Raw genomic sequence first — 12,230 nt, forward strand, 5'->3', positions numbered from 1 at the left:
AGTAAAACAGTGACATGCCTTTCCGAAAGTTACAACATTTGCCAGCTTTTGTATATGCCGTATTCATATTGAATACATCAGGTATGTAAAAGATGTAATAGGACTGTGTTCAAGCCTTATATTGTGTATACATCATAAATGATGTCAAGCGAATTGTATTTTTATCAAATGCATAATTAGATATTTGAGCCTAATACTTTATTTTCTTTAAAAAGACGGCAAATAAATATTTTAAAATTAGCAAGTTGCCATACAGTTGAAAACAAGTTGCCATACAGTAAATTTGTCAACATGAGCAAGTTGCCGTACCCTAGACTTTATTTTTTATGGTCTATATTCTTTAAAAACGTTCATTTTGACAACAAATTTCAGTAAATATGATGCCACACTATAATAATCTAAAAAAGTGTGTAGAAAAATAATGAAAAACAGTTGAATATCTTGCCAATGGGGCGACAGAGGACGATCGACCTCGAAATTTTCAGGTACTAAGTGGCAAGTTCTTGAGTATAACATAAAATCTTGTCTTAATTTTGTACTTATCGGCCTAATAATTTAAAGAATTATATATCAGAAAATCATTTCTTAAGCGGTACCCTCGTCAAATCAGTAGAAATGCTTTAAATTGAATGAATTCTTACCTTGTTTACTTTTTTTTCCATTTCTCTCCGCTTCGTTAGTACCCAATTTCCGGTGGCGATGATACACAGTGATTATATTAAGTAATGTTAGATATTATAAGATATATTTGTTGTTGAAATCCCTTTGTTTGTTTTAGCTGCATTCTAATGGATAAATTTGTGTTTGTTTAAATCACTGTTTTGCAACTGGACCTGACCAGTAATTTTATATTGTATCATGACTCATTAAGTTGATTAAAAGTTTCTTAAGCATTGCTGTCAAATATTGCTTAGTTTATAAAGTTTGATGCAGGTACCAACTGAATAGTTTTAGTTTCAACATGATACCTTTTACAAAAGACTTGATAGAGTAAAAAAAAAATAATTGACAAATTGTAAGAAATTTAGTTTGTATTTGTTGTGACATGATGACTACTGTAAACTCAGAAATTATTGCAAGGTTTTTAATAATGTGACTGGGTGAGTATCGCAAAAATAAGAACTTTTATTCTGATATCTGTATTGAGATTTTTCCGAATTCACAGTAATAATCTTGCATTTTTGTCCATTCTTCAAAAATCGCAATAATAAATGAACACAATAATTTCTGAATTTCCATTACTGGGGTATTTGAATTTCATATAATCAACATGATCAAGTTCGTATGTTGCTAGATATTAATGAATACCTTGCAAGGATTCAAAGCCATATGTTGGTAGATATAAATAGATATAAGAAGATGTAGTAATGAGACAACTCTCCATCCAAGTCACAATTTATAAAAAGTAAACCATTATAGGTCAAAGTACAGCCTTCAACACAGAGCCTTGGCTCACGCGAACAGCAAGCTATAAAGGGCCCCAAAATGACTACTGTAAAACTATTCAAACAGGAAAACCAACGTTCTAATCTATATAAAAAATGAGAAACGAGAAACACTTATGAACCACATCAACAAACGACAACCAATGAACAACAGGTTCCTGGCTTAGGACAGGTGCAAACAAATGCAGCAGGTTTAAACGTTTTAACAGGTGCCAACCTTCACCCTAACCTGAAACAGTAGTATAACATTACAACATAGAAAGACGCACAATAAAATATCAATTAAAATGGCTTAACTCGATCAAAAAGAAATATAAACAAAAGCAAGTAAACATACACTGAACGAATAAATTTGATCTATGACACAATATCAATACAATATGTAAAACATTGTCAAATAGACAACTATAACCTTGGACAAAATGGCGTTAAAAAAAATAACGTACACAGTTATAAAGTCCATATGTGGATAAATATCATTGGAAAGGCCACATATTGCTAGGTCTGAAGATCAAAGAAAGCTTTATGTTGCTTGATATCAAATTCATAATTTATCTTCATATATAAGCCTTATGTTGCTAAATATTAATGCTAAATATTAATGCCATGTGTTGCCAGATAACAAGTCCATATTTTGTAACATATTAGGGAGCTACCATTTGACTTTTAGGGGGGGCTAGGATGAAAAATTTTGTCCTGCATTTTTTTATAGCAGAGAGGGCATTAAGTTTTACCCTTGTCCGTCCGAACGTCCCGAAATTGGTTTCCGTTCTCTAACTTTAGTTTGCCTCAACCAAATGTTATGAAACTTATACACAATGCTTATTACCACAAAACACAGATCAAGTTTGAATTTTGGTGGCGTCACTTAAACTGTTTTAGAGTTATGCCCCTTTACAATTGGAAAAATTGGTGAATTTTTCGTTTCCGTTCTCTAACTTAAGTTTACCATAACCAAATGTTATGAAACTTATACACAATGCTTATTACCACAAAAAACAGATCAAGTTTGAATTTTGGTGGCGCCACTTTTAACTTTCTAGAGTTATGCCCCTTTAGAAATGGACAAATTTATGAATTTTTCGTTTCCGTTCTCTAACTTACGTTTGCCTCAACCAAATGTTATGAAACTTATACACAATGCTTATTACCACAAAACACAGATCAAGTTTGAACTTTGGTGGCGTCACTTTTATTTTAGTTGTAGTTGCTCATCCTGTCTTTTTTTTACTCAAAACTCCTGTCCTGCCTTTTTTCAAATTTCATCCTAGCCCCCCTCCCCCCCCCATAAAAAAATCAAATGGTAGCTCCCTTAAGACCATATTTTGTTACATATCAAGACCGAAGCAATGCATAATGATTTGCTTGATATTAAGTCCACATATTGCTAGATATCAAACACACATATTCATCTGTTGATCATCAAGTTCATCTTTTGATCTAAGTGATGTTTGATTCTCATGTTTTTTTTTAACTTTTCCATAATAATTTGTAACCGCTCTGAATTTTTTCGTTATAATACACTTTTACACAGTAGTCCGATTCTTTCGATTTCAGGATATCCTGAATATTTCAGGACCTTCGCATTTCGATTTAAGGATTTTCTAAAAATCGATTTAAGGATATCTTGATAGCGAATTTAGGATATTCTAAAATCGAATTGTGGAGGTATTTCCTGAAATCTAATTATGGAAGTCTTGAAATGATCTTGTAATAATAATTGTATAATATGTCTCTGAACAAGGTGAGCGACACAGGCTCTTTATATCCTTTAGTTATTTTTAATGGTCAGTTTCAGGCTTCTCTTTTCTCTTACCGTAATCTAAAAGGCAATACATCAATTGTACTAGGCTTATAATTTGGTACACCAGATCAAGTTTTTTCTTCATCAGACTCACCAATGGCGCTCGAATCAAAACAGTTGGATGCAAATTAAATACGAAGAGCATTAAAAACAGAAATTTTCAAAAAGGGATGTCAAATACGACTACGGCAATCTACCACTGGGATTAAATAATTCTTTATTGCAAAACAAACAAAAAACCAATTTTGGTTATAGCAAAACAGATACAAAACAAACAAGAAAAACTCAGCAATAATAATATACATGTTAAAAACAGTTAGTGGTCTCCTTTCCTCAGTTCTAATGACTCTTTAATTAAAGAAACAACTGCTTTTATATCATTTGGTTAAGTTAAAAGTATTGAAAATGACATGTTTTTCGATATAATATTTTAAAAAGATTTCTCTATAATTTTTTATTAATTTTACAGTTAAAGAAAAAATGGAATTCATCATCTAAGATATTACATATTTTACATTTTCTTTCAGTTCTTGGTATTTTTGTATATCGTCCAGTTTCTATTAAAAGACAATGATCGCTTATTCTAAATTTGGTTAACATTTTTCTTGTTTCTTTGTTTGGGTGAGATAGGTAGTATTCCATTTGGTTAATTATATTAGATTTAAGAAATTTATATAGATATATTTTATTATTTTCATTCAGGTCATTTATTTTATCATTAAAAAGAGTTCGATAATAGTTAATATAACATATCTTTAATTTGGGGTTTTAACTTTTTAGTTTGTTTTAAAGTTTTAGTTTCTTCAATTAGTTTGATGTCAATTTTTATTTCTTGTGACACATTTTTTGCAAAAGTATACCAAGAGTATGTTCCTTCAGTATCTAAATTTTTAGCTATGTTAAAGGCTTCATTAAGAAGTGGGTTTAGATTTTCATTATTTAATCTAGATAGGTACATCATGGTTTGGCTAGTTCATTTCTAACAGCTAGATTTGTTGAGCTTCTTTTTGTTCCCAGTACTTGTTTAGCAAAATACAGCTGTTTTTTTTCTATGATAGTTTTATCATTAAAATGAATGATTGATTGATTGATTGATTGTTGGTGTTTTAACGCCACTGTTAAGCGCCACATTTGGGCTATTTTGTGGCGGCCAGTTTTTATTGGTGGAGGAAGCTGGAGTGCCCGGAGAAAACACAGACCTTCGATAGGAAAACTGACAATCCTAGTCAATTAAGATTGGAGTCGAGTGCACCCGCACGATCGGTAAAATGAATGATGTCTGGTGCTAAGCTATTTTTGTTAGCTCGCAGTTTTGCTCTATAAAATTGAATATAAGTATAAAAAAGAAGATGTGGTATGATTGCCAATGAGACAACTCTTCACAAGAGACCAAATGACACAGAAATTAACAACTATAGGTCACCGTACGGCCTTCAACAATGAGCAAAGCCCATACCGCATAGCCCGCTATAAAAGGCCCCGAAATGACAAATGTAAAACAATTCAAACGAGAAAACTAACGGCCTAATTTATGTACAAAAAATTAAAGGAATAACAAATATGTAACACAGCAACAAACGACAACCACTGAATTACAGGCTCCTGACCTGGGACAGGCACATACATGCAGAATGTGACTGGGTTAAACATGTTAGTGGGACCCCAACCCTCCCCTAACATGGGACAGTGGTGTAACAGTACAATATAAGAACGAACTATAAAAATCAGTTAAAAAAGGCTTAGCTCATCAGATGGATACAATTGAAATACATGTAACAAAAACACAGTGGACGTGGCCGGGTACTTGTACATCCCAACAACAAAAAGACACTAAGTACAGATCTGAGAGTACTCGCAGTTGCTGACAGCCGGCTAGTTCAAAGCCAACAACAACTAAGGGAGCTACCAATTGAATTTTATGGAGGTGGGGGGGGCTAGGATGAAAAATTTTTTTTTTTGCGAAGTTGCTCATCCTGCCTTTTTTTTTTACTCAAAACTCCTGCCCTGCCTTTTTTTCAAATTTCATCCCCCCCTCCCATAAAAATCAAATGGTAGCTTCCTAATAAAAAAAATCATGCATCTAAGACTAAATTATCAATCATTTCACATCCAACATCCAATGGATTAGTGTAAAGACGTCATAAACAGTCAGAGAAAAACAAGACCTTGTGCAATGCCAAGATACAGGTACCGACAGATTGTAGATCCATGCATGTGCATATCTATATAACAATCATAGTTAGTTTTTGCTTTTAATATTATAATACTGGTAACAAAATCAATATTACTGATACTAATACCAATAAAAAAAATATTCAAAGATCTAATTACAGTGTTGAATTGGTAACCTTTTAGAGACTGAATAAGTTTATTTAAAGGATCGATAAGTTTACCAGGATCGTTTCTAAATTTCCGGGCACGGTAAACAACATCTCCGAAAAAATACTGTCCATATAACATTTTTCACTATTATATGTTAGTAAAGGTTTAACTAATGTTTCAAAAAGGTTGCAAGACACTCTTGCAGGAAGTTGTCCAAAGCCTGATGAGGAAAAATTAATAGCAAATAAAACGTTTCTTGCCCTTTTTGCAAGATCTGAAATACAACTAGTTAAACTGCCATTAGATGTTATAACACATCCAATGTATTTATAGTCATAAACTTTTTCAAGGTATTTTCCTTTAAATTTTAAAAAGGGTTTATTTATTTTACTCGGGTTATTTTGTAATATCATGGTTTTAGATTTTTGTTTATATAAACTGTTAATTGCCAATTATCACAATATTCAGAGAGATTATTCAAGCTATTTTGCAGACCATTTTCACTTTCTGATAATATAATTAAATCATCTGCAAATAGGAGACTTCCTATGTCTGAATTTATAAGTTTTATAGGGGTACAGTTTTGCTTTTCAAATATCTGACTTAAGTCATTAATAAAAATATTAAATAGTGTGGAGCTTAAAGAATCTCCTTGTCTTACACCTTTATCTGTAATAAAATGTCTAGACTCTGAATTTTTATGTTTAAAGGAACCAAGACTATGATTGAATTGTGCTTTAATGATATTGAAGACGTGTTTACCAACTCCTGCTTTCGACAATTTATACAGTAGTCCTAGCCTCCAAAGAGAGTCAAAGGTTTTTTTAAAGTCTATGAAGCAAATAAATATTTTATTTTTATTTTTATGAAGGTATTTATTTATAATAGATATTAGAAAAATTTGCGTGTTTCTAATAAGGCACTTGCTACGATTACCGATTAATTATGAGCACTGGCTACGATTACCGATTAATTAACAATAATATTCAGTGGCGGATCCAGAAATTTTCATAAAAGGGGGGGGGGGGGGGGGGGGGGGAGGGGGCACTGACTGTCTAAGAGGGGGCCCGATTCAGTCATGCTTCAGGGATTCCATAAATAATCAATAAAAATTTTCCCACAAAAGGGGGGCCGGGCCCCCCGCCCCTCCCCCCCCCTAATTCTGCCTCTGATATTTGTGTCTACGGTTACGTTGGGTTATTTTTACGGCGTTAATGCATATCAAAATATACTGGGAATAGTAATCTTCGTTCTTATGGGCAATCCAACGATGGTCGGTTTTGTACCTTTCGGTCTTCCTTTGCGTGCCATTTTCGGAGGGCGCATACACAAGTTTGCAATATTTTAGTTCAAAGTTTTATCTAAAAAATAAATTCAAAGTTTTATTTAAAGTCGATATTCAATAAACTACATAAACATAAGCTCTAGTGAGCTTTTCAAATCGACTGAATAACAAAATATATACACACATACAATAGTCATGAAAACAACACAATTTTAAACATACAGTGCATAGTAAGATACAATAGATGACACATAAAAATTAAAAGCATAGTATGCAAAATAAAGTATATCTTAAAACATAGCACAAGTTAAGAATAATAAGCACAGAAGATAATAGCAACTAAAAAAGCTAAACAAATAAAAGAGTCACACAAAAATAAAAAATAAAAAAGCATAGACATAAAACACTATATGCATGCACTGCACTGGCATGAGCTGTTATTTGAATCCCATGTTTGTACTAATTTTTTGAATTGGTCAAAAGATGTTTCCATTCGACAATGGTTCGGCAGCTCATTCCAGATTTGTGCAGCATTATAGCGAAACGATCTTAAACCGGTAGTTCTGACTCTCGGTAGTACTGCTGTTTCCTGTGATCTTAAATCATACTTATTGATTTTGATATAAATTAAATCATGAAGATAGCTTGGAGTTTATTTTTGTGAATTATTTTAAAAGTTTCTGTTGGAATATTTTTTATTCTTCTTGTTTTTAAAGAAGGTAATTTTGACTTTTCTAGCAGTTTTTCGTATGAACTATCATAATCTTCATAGATGAATCTAAGAGCTCTTTCTTGAATTTTTTCCATTTTAAAAGAATTTTTTTTTCGATACAGTAGTGCCAAATTACTGGACAATAGTTAAAATTCGAAAGAATGAATGAGTAGTATGCTGTTAACCTACCTAGCCTGTTTAAATATTTACCCATTCGTTTTAGAATATTTAATTGTCTTGATGCCTTTTTACATATTTCTGATATAACTCTGATTGTTAAAGTTTAAGTCCGAATCCATAGTTATTCCAAGAAGTTTAACATATTCTTCACAAGAAATTGTGTTTCCATTTAAATTAAATGTCAAATTATGTTTATTTTTTTCCCCAATGGCTATAGCCTGGAATTTGTCAGGATTAGCCTTCATTAAATTGATCGAAAACCGGTTTATAATATTAGATTTAAACTATCAGTTTCTAAACTTTCAACAACTTTATTTATATCATGACCACTATATGATATAGTGTTATCATCAGCATAATTATAAATGGTGCTATTTTGTACAAAAGGAAATATGTCATTTATGAAGACATTGAAAAGAACTGGACCAAGAATTGACCCTTGTGGTACACCTTTAAACATACGATCCCATTCACTGTATGAACTTCCTATTTTAATACGTTGTTTTCTGTTTTCTAAATAACTTTGTAATAATTTTAGAGAATTTTTAGACAGACTATATGGTTCCAATTTTATTAAAAGTAAATCGTGCGGTAAACAATCAAATGCTCTTTAGATAGACCCACCAGAATTGCAGCAATAAATTTGTTGTCGTCTAGAGCTTTTTTCCAGTCTTCTATTATTTTAATAAGTGTTGTTTGGGAACCAAAACCTGACCTAAATGCCGAAAGAAGAGGATGGAAATGTTTATTTAAAAATTCCATTAATTGATTATGTATTATAGCTCTTTCATAAATTTTGGAAATACATGGTAACACACTTACAGGTTTATATATAGTTTTCTAGAGAGTTATTCTTTTAAAAAGTGGAGATACCTGAGCAGCTTTAAGATTATCTGGAAAAAATGAACTTTCAATTGATTTATTAACTAAAATTTTAATAGGATATGATTTTACTGGTTGTGCCATTTTTATAATTTTCACTGCTGTCAAACTTTTGATATACATGTATTAATTTTGCACGATATCTTTTTAAATTTGGAAAAGGGAATAACTTAGTCCATTGTTCAAAGTAAAATGACAGTAATGATGGTGAGTGTGCAGTTGAATACACCACAAAAGGAACACCTTTCTTTTAAACATCGAACCACTGAACTATGTTCTTCGTCTTTAGCACTAACTATCTTGAAGATGCTTAAAAACTATTTAATAATAACGGGAAATTGAGTAACAAAACTAAAGTCGGTTAAAAGTTTGATAAATCTTATTTAACAATAACGCAACGTAACCACAGGCACTTGTTTCTGTCAATGGGGGGTTACTATCCACACTCGTACAAAAGTGGTTTTTCGTACGAGTGTGGATAGTAGTTTTTGAGGGCTAAAAAAATGTCCTGTCCAAGTACCTCGGATCCAGATAGATATAGATGTACTCCAACAGATTTATTTATATACATATCTCTAATGCTGTTTGTCAATAACTTCAATATATATTCAAAGTGAAAACAACTTAAATGAAAAAAAAATCAAAATTAAACATAGGGATACGCTCACTCGGTGGCACACAAAGGATATCCTGTCCATAAGTATCTGTGGGTAATTCTTTATCGTCTAACACTTGCAGAAGTGTGGTTTTATGTGAGAAAATCTGGCCTTTGTTAGTCTTGTATGTTTTTTTAATTTATGTTCATTTAAATGTTTTGGAGTTTAGTGTGACGTCCATTTCCACTGAACTAGTACACATTTTTGTTTAGGGGCCAGCTGAAGCCCGCCTCCGGGTGCGGGATTTTCTCGCTGTGTTGAAGACCCATTGGTGGCCTTCGGTTGTTTTCTGCTCTTTGGTCGGGTTGTTGTCTCTTTGGCACATTCCCCATTTCCATTCTCAATTTCATGTATCAGCAAAGAATCATTTTCAATGTATCTGATAATTTTAAAAGATTTAAAAAGGCCATAAATCACCACAAATATTTTTCACTATTTGTTTATTCAATTTTCAGAAAATATTACGCTTCTTATTTAACAATATCTAAAATTGAAGGAAATCCATTGAAAAGTTTTAATTTTAAAGTACACATATGTTAGAATCGATTGATACACATGTATATGATACAGGTGTGTAGTATTTTTGACGATTAAATTTTGAAAGTGTTAACTCTGGTCACTGAGCTTTAAAGTCTGACCATAGATTTTAAGGTCCGTTTAGGTCTTTTCAAATCTCCGTTCAGGTTCGAGTTTTGGCATATAAATTAACATAAGTATTATTAATGGTTTCCTTTTTACAAAATATCGATTTTAAACTTTAATAAAACTCAAACATGAAGAAAAATCATTGGAAAATAAAAAAAAATATTGTAATTCAAATAAATCGAGTTTCATATTTCCAGGTCTATATTCTGGTCTTTTCAGGTCCTAGTGATTACAACGGGTCACTCTTGAAAGCCTGAATATATAATTTATATAGCAGTATAACACATTTGAGACAATATATAAAAAATGTCTATTTTTCGGCAATTGGAAAAACAAAAAAATAATGTTTTGGAACCTGTATTTTAATAGCGCAAAACAAAGAACAAACATTGAGAGTACAAGAACTGTTGTCTGTAACTCAAAAAAATAATTTACATGGTAACTATGGCAATGTAAAACAGTTCTTTCCTATTACCAAAGTGACTAAATTTTAAAAAGTTTCTGATATGAATAAAAAAAATGAATTAAGATACTATTTTCTGTTTACTAGTACTTCTTGTAATATTTTTCTATCGAATATCAATAAATTTATTAAGCAATACAATACCTAAGTTTAAGAAATTTGTCCTTAAATTTAATACAGTGCCTAATTTCTGAAAATTATACTTTTCATTGTGGTTGATTCATCTAGAAATAAACTATTATGTTATAAATAAGAAGAAAAACCTTTTACAGTTTGTTTCATGTAGACATAATTTACCTTTATTGTTCACACCTTTTTTGTAATAGATCAGTGTCGTAGAATTTAGAAGTAAAGTAAAATATAGTCGGTAACATGAAGGCATCTATAATTACAAATTGGTAAAAATTGGAAAATAACAGTAAACAAAGTCATTGCCAAACAAATATGTCACTTTGAAGATTTCAAATAAGAAAATAAATTCCTTTCTGTTACCATCTACCATACAAAAATTGCACGATTTTACTCTGCTGTTACTTACAAATTCTTTTCTGCTATTAAAAGTAAAAAGCCTGTCTTTTCATTCTACTTATGATTTTTTTTTATATTGTGTTTGCCGAATTGTTTAAGGGGTATATCACTTTATTGCTATATTATGATCAGAATTTGATTTAAATTAGGAATCAGAGGTTGATTATTTAGGGAATCACTGAAGCATGACTGGAGCGGGCCTCCTCTTAGGTAGTCAGTGGGCCCCCTTTTGAAAATTTCTGGATCCACCACTGGGAATAAAAGTGCAATAGTTATCAAAGGTACCAGGCTTATAATTTTGATACGCCAGACGGGCGTTTCGTCTACATAAGACTCGTCAGTGACGCTCCGTTCAAAATAGTTGAAAAGCCAAACAAGTATAAAGTTGAAGAGCATTGAGGACCCAAACTTCCAAAAAGTTGTGCCAAAACTTGTTGTGCAAAAGTCAACCATGTTACCAAAACATTTATGGCTATATGCTGTTACTTTTTATCAGGTAAAATGGCACGCAGAACGTAACAGAAAAGAATTATATGGTACTTTTTGTTCTTTTTGTTACATTAGATGTAAGTGTATTGCCTGTGGCATATGATTTTTATAAGATGATCTAAAACACACTTAATTTTATGGTGCTGACATAAAATTTCTCAGAAGGTACACGAAAAGGCTGTAACAGGATAGAACAACAAACAGTATCCTTCTATAGATTCTTACCTTGGATGGGCTCGGATTTTAAAAACTGGCGGCCTTTCAAACTTTTCACGCGTTGTCATGCATTCAGGTAATGATGCTTTTCACAATGCATTACAGGAAAATAAAAATTGGTCTCTCCAACGTTTCCATAGGTAAAAAAACCCAGTGGTAACAGGAGGGAAATTACATAGGTACTTGGGGACAGGACAATTTTGTTTTGCCCTCCCCCTTTTTTCCAAAATCCGTTATTTTTTATTTTTTTTCTATTAATTTCAATTATTTTCACGTTTTTCTGTATTATACGATATAAATATACTGCAAATAACTTGTATTTGCTATTTACTATCAATTCCAAGCTCTCTATATACCGGTAATATATATATATATCAGATAGTAAACTTGGAATTGATAGTAAATAGCAAATACAAGTTATTTGCAGTATATTTATGTTCGTATAATACAGAAAAACGCGAAAATAGGCCTAATTGAAATTAATAGAAAAAAAAAATAAAAAAAATAACGGATTTTGGAAAAAAGGGGGAGGGCAAAAAAAAATTGTCCTGTCCCCAAGTACCCATGCTTGGGACGAATTTTAAAATGCTAAATTTTAAACTA

Source organism: Mytilus californianus, unplaced genomic scaffold (assembly GCF_021869535.1).
Source record: "Mytilus californianus isolate M0D057914Y unplaced genomic scaffold, xbMytCali1.0.p SCAF_3, whole genome shotgun sequence".
NCBI lineage: Eukaryota > Metazoa > Mollusca > Bivalvia > Mytilida > Mytilidae > Mytilus > Mytilus californianus.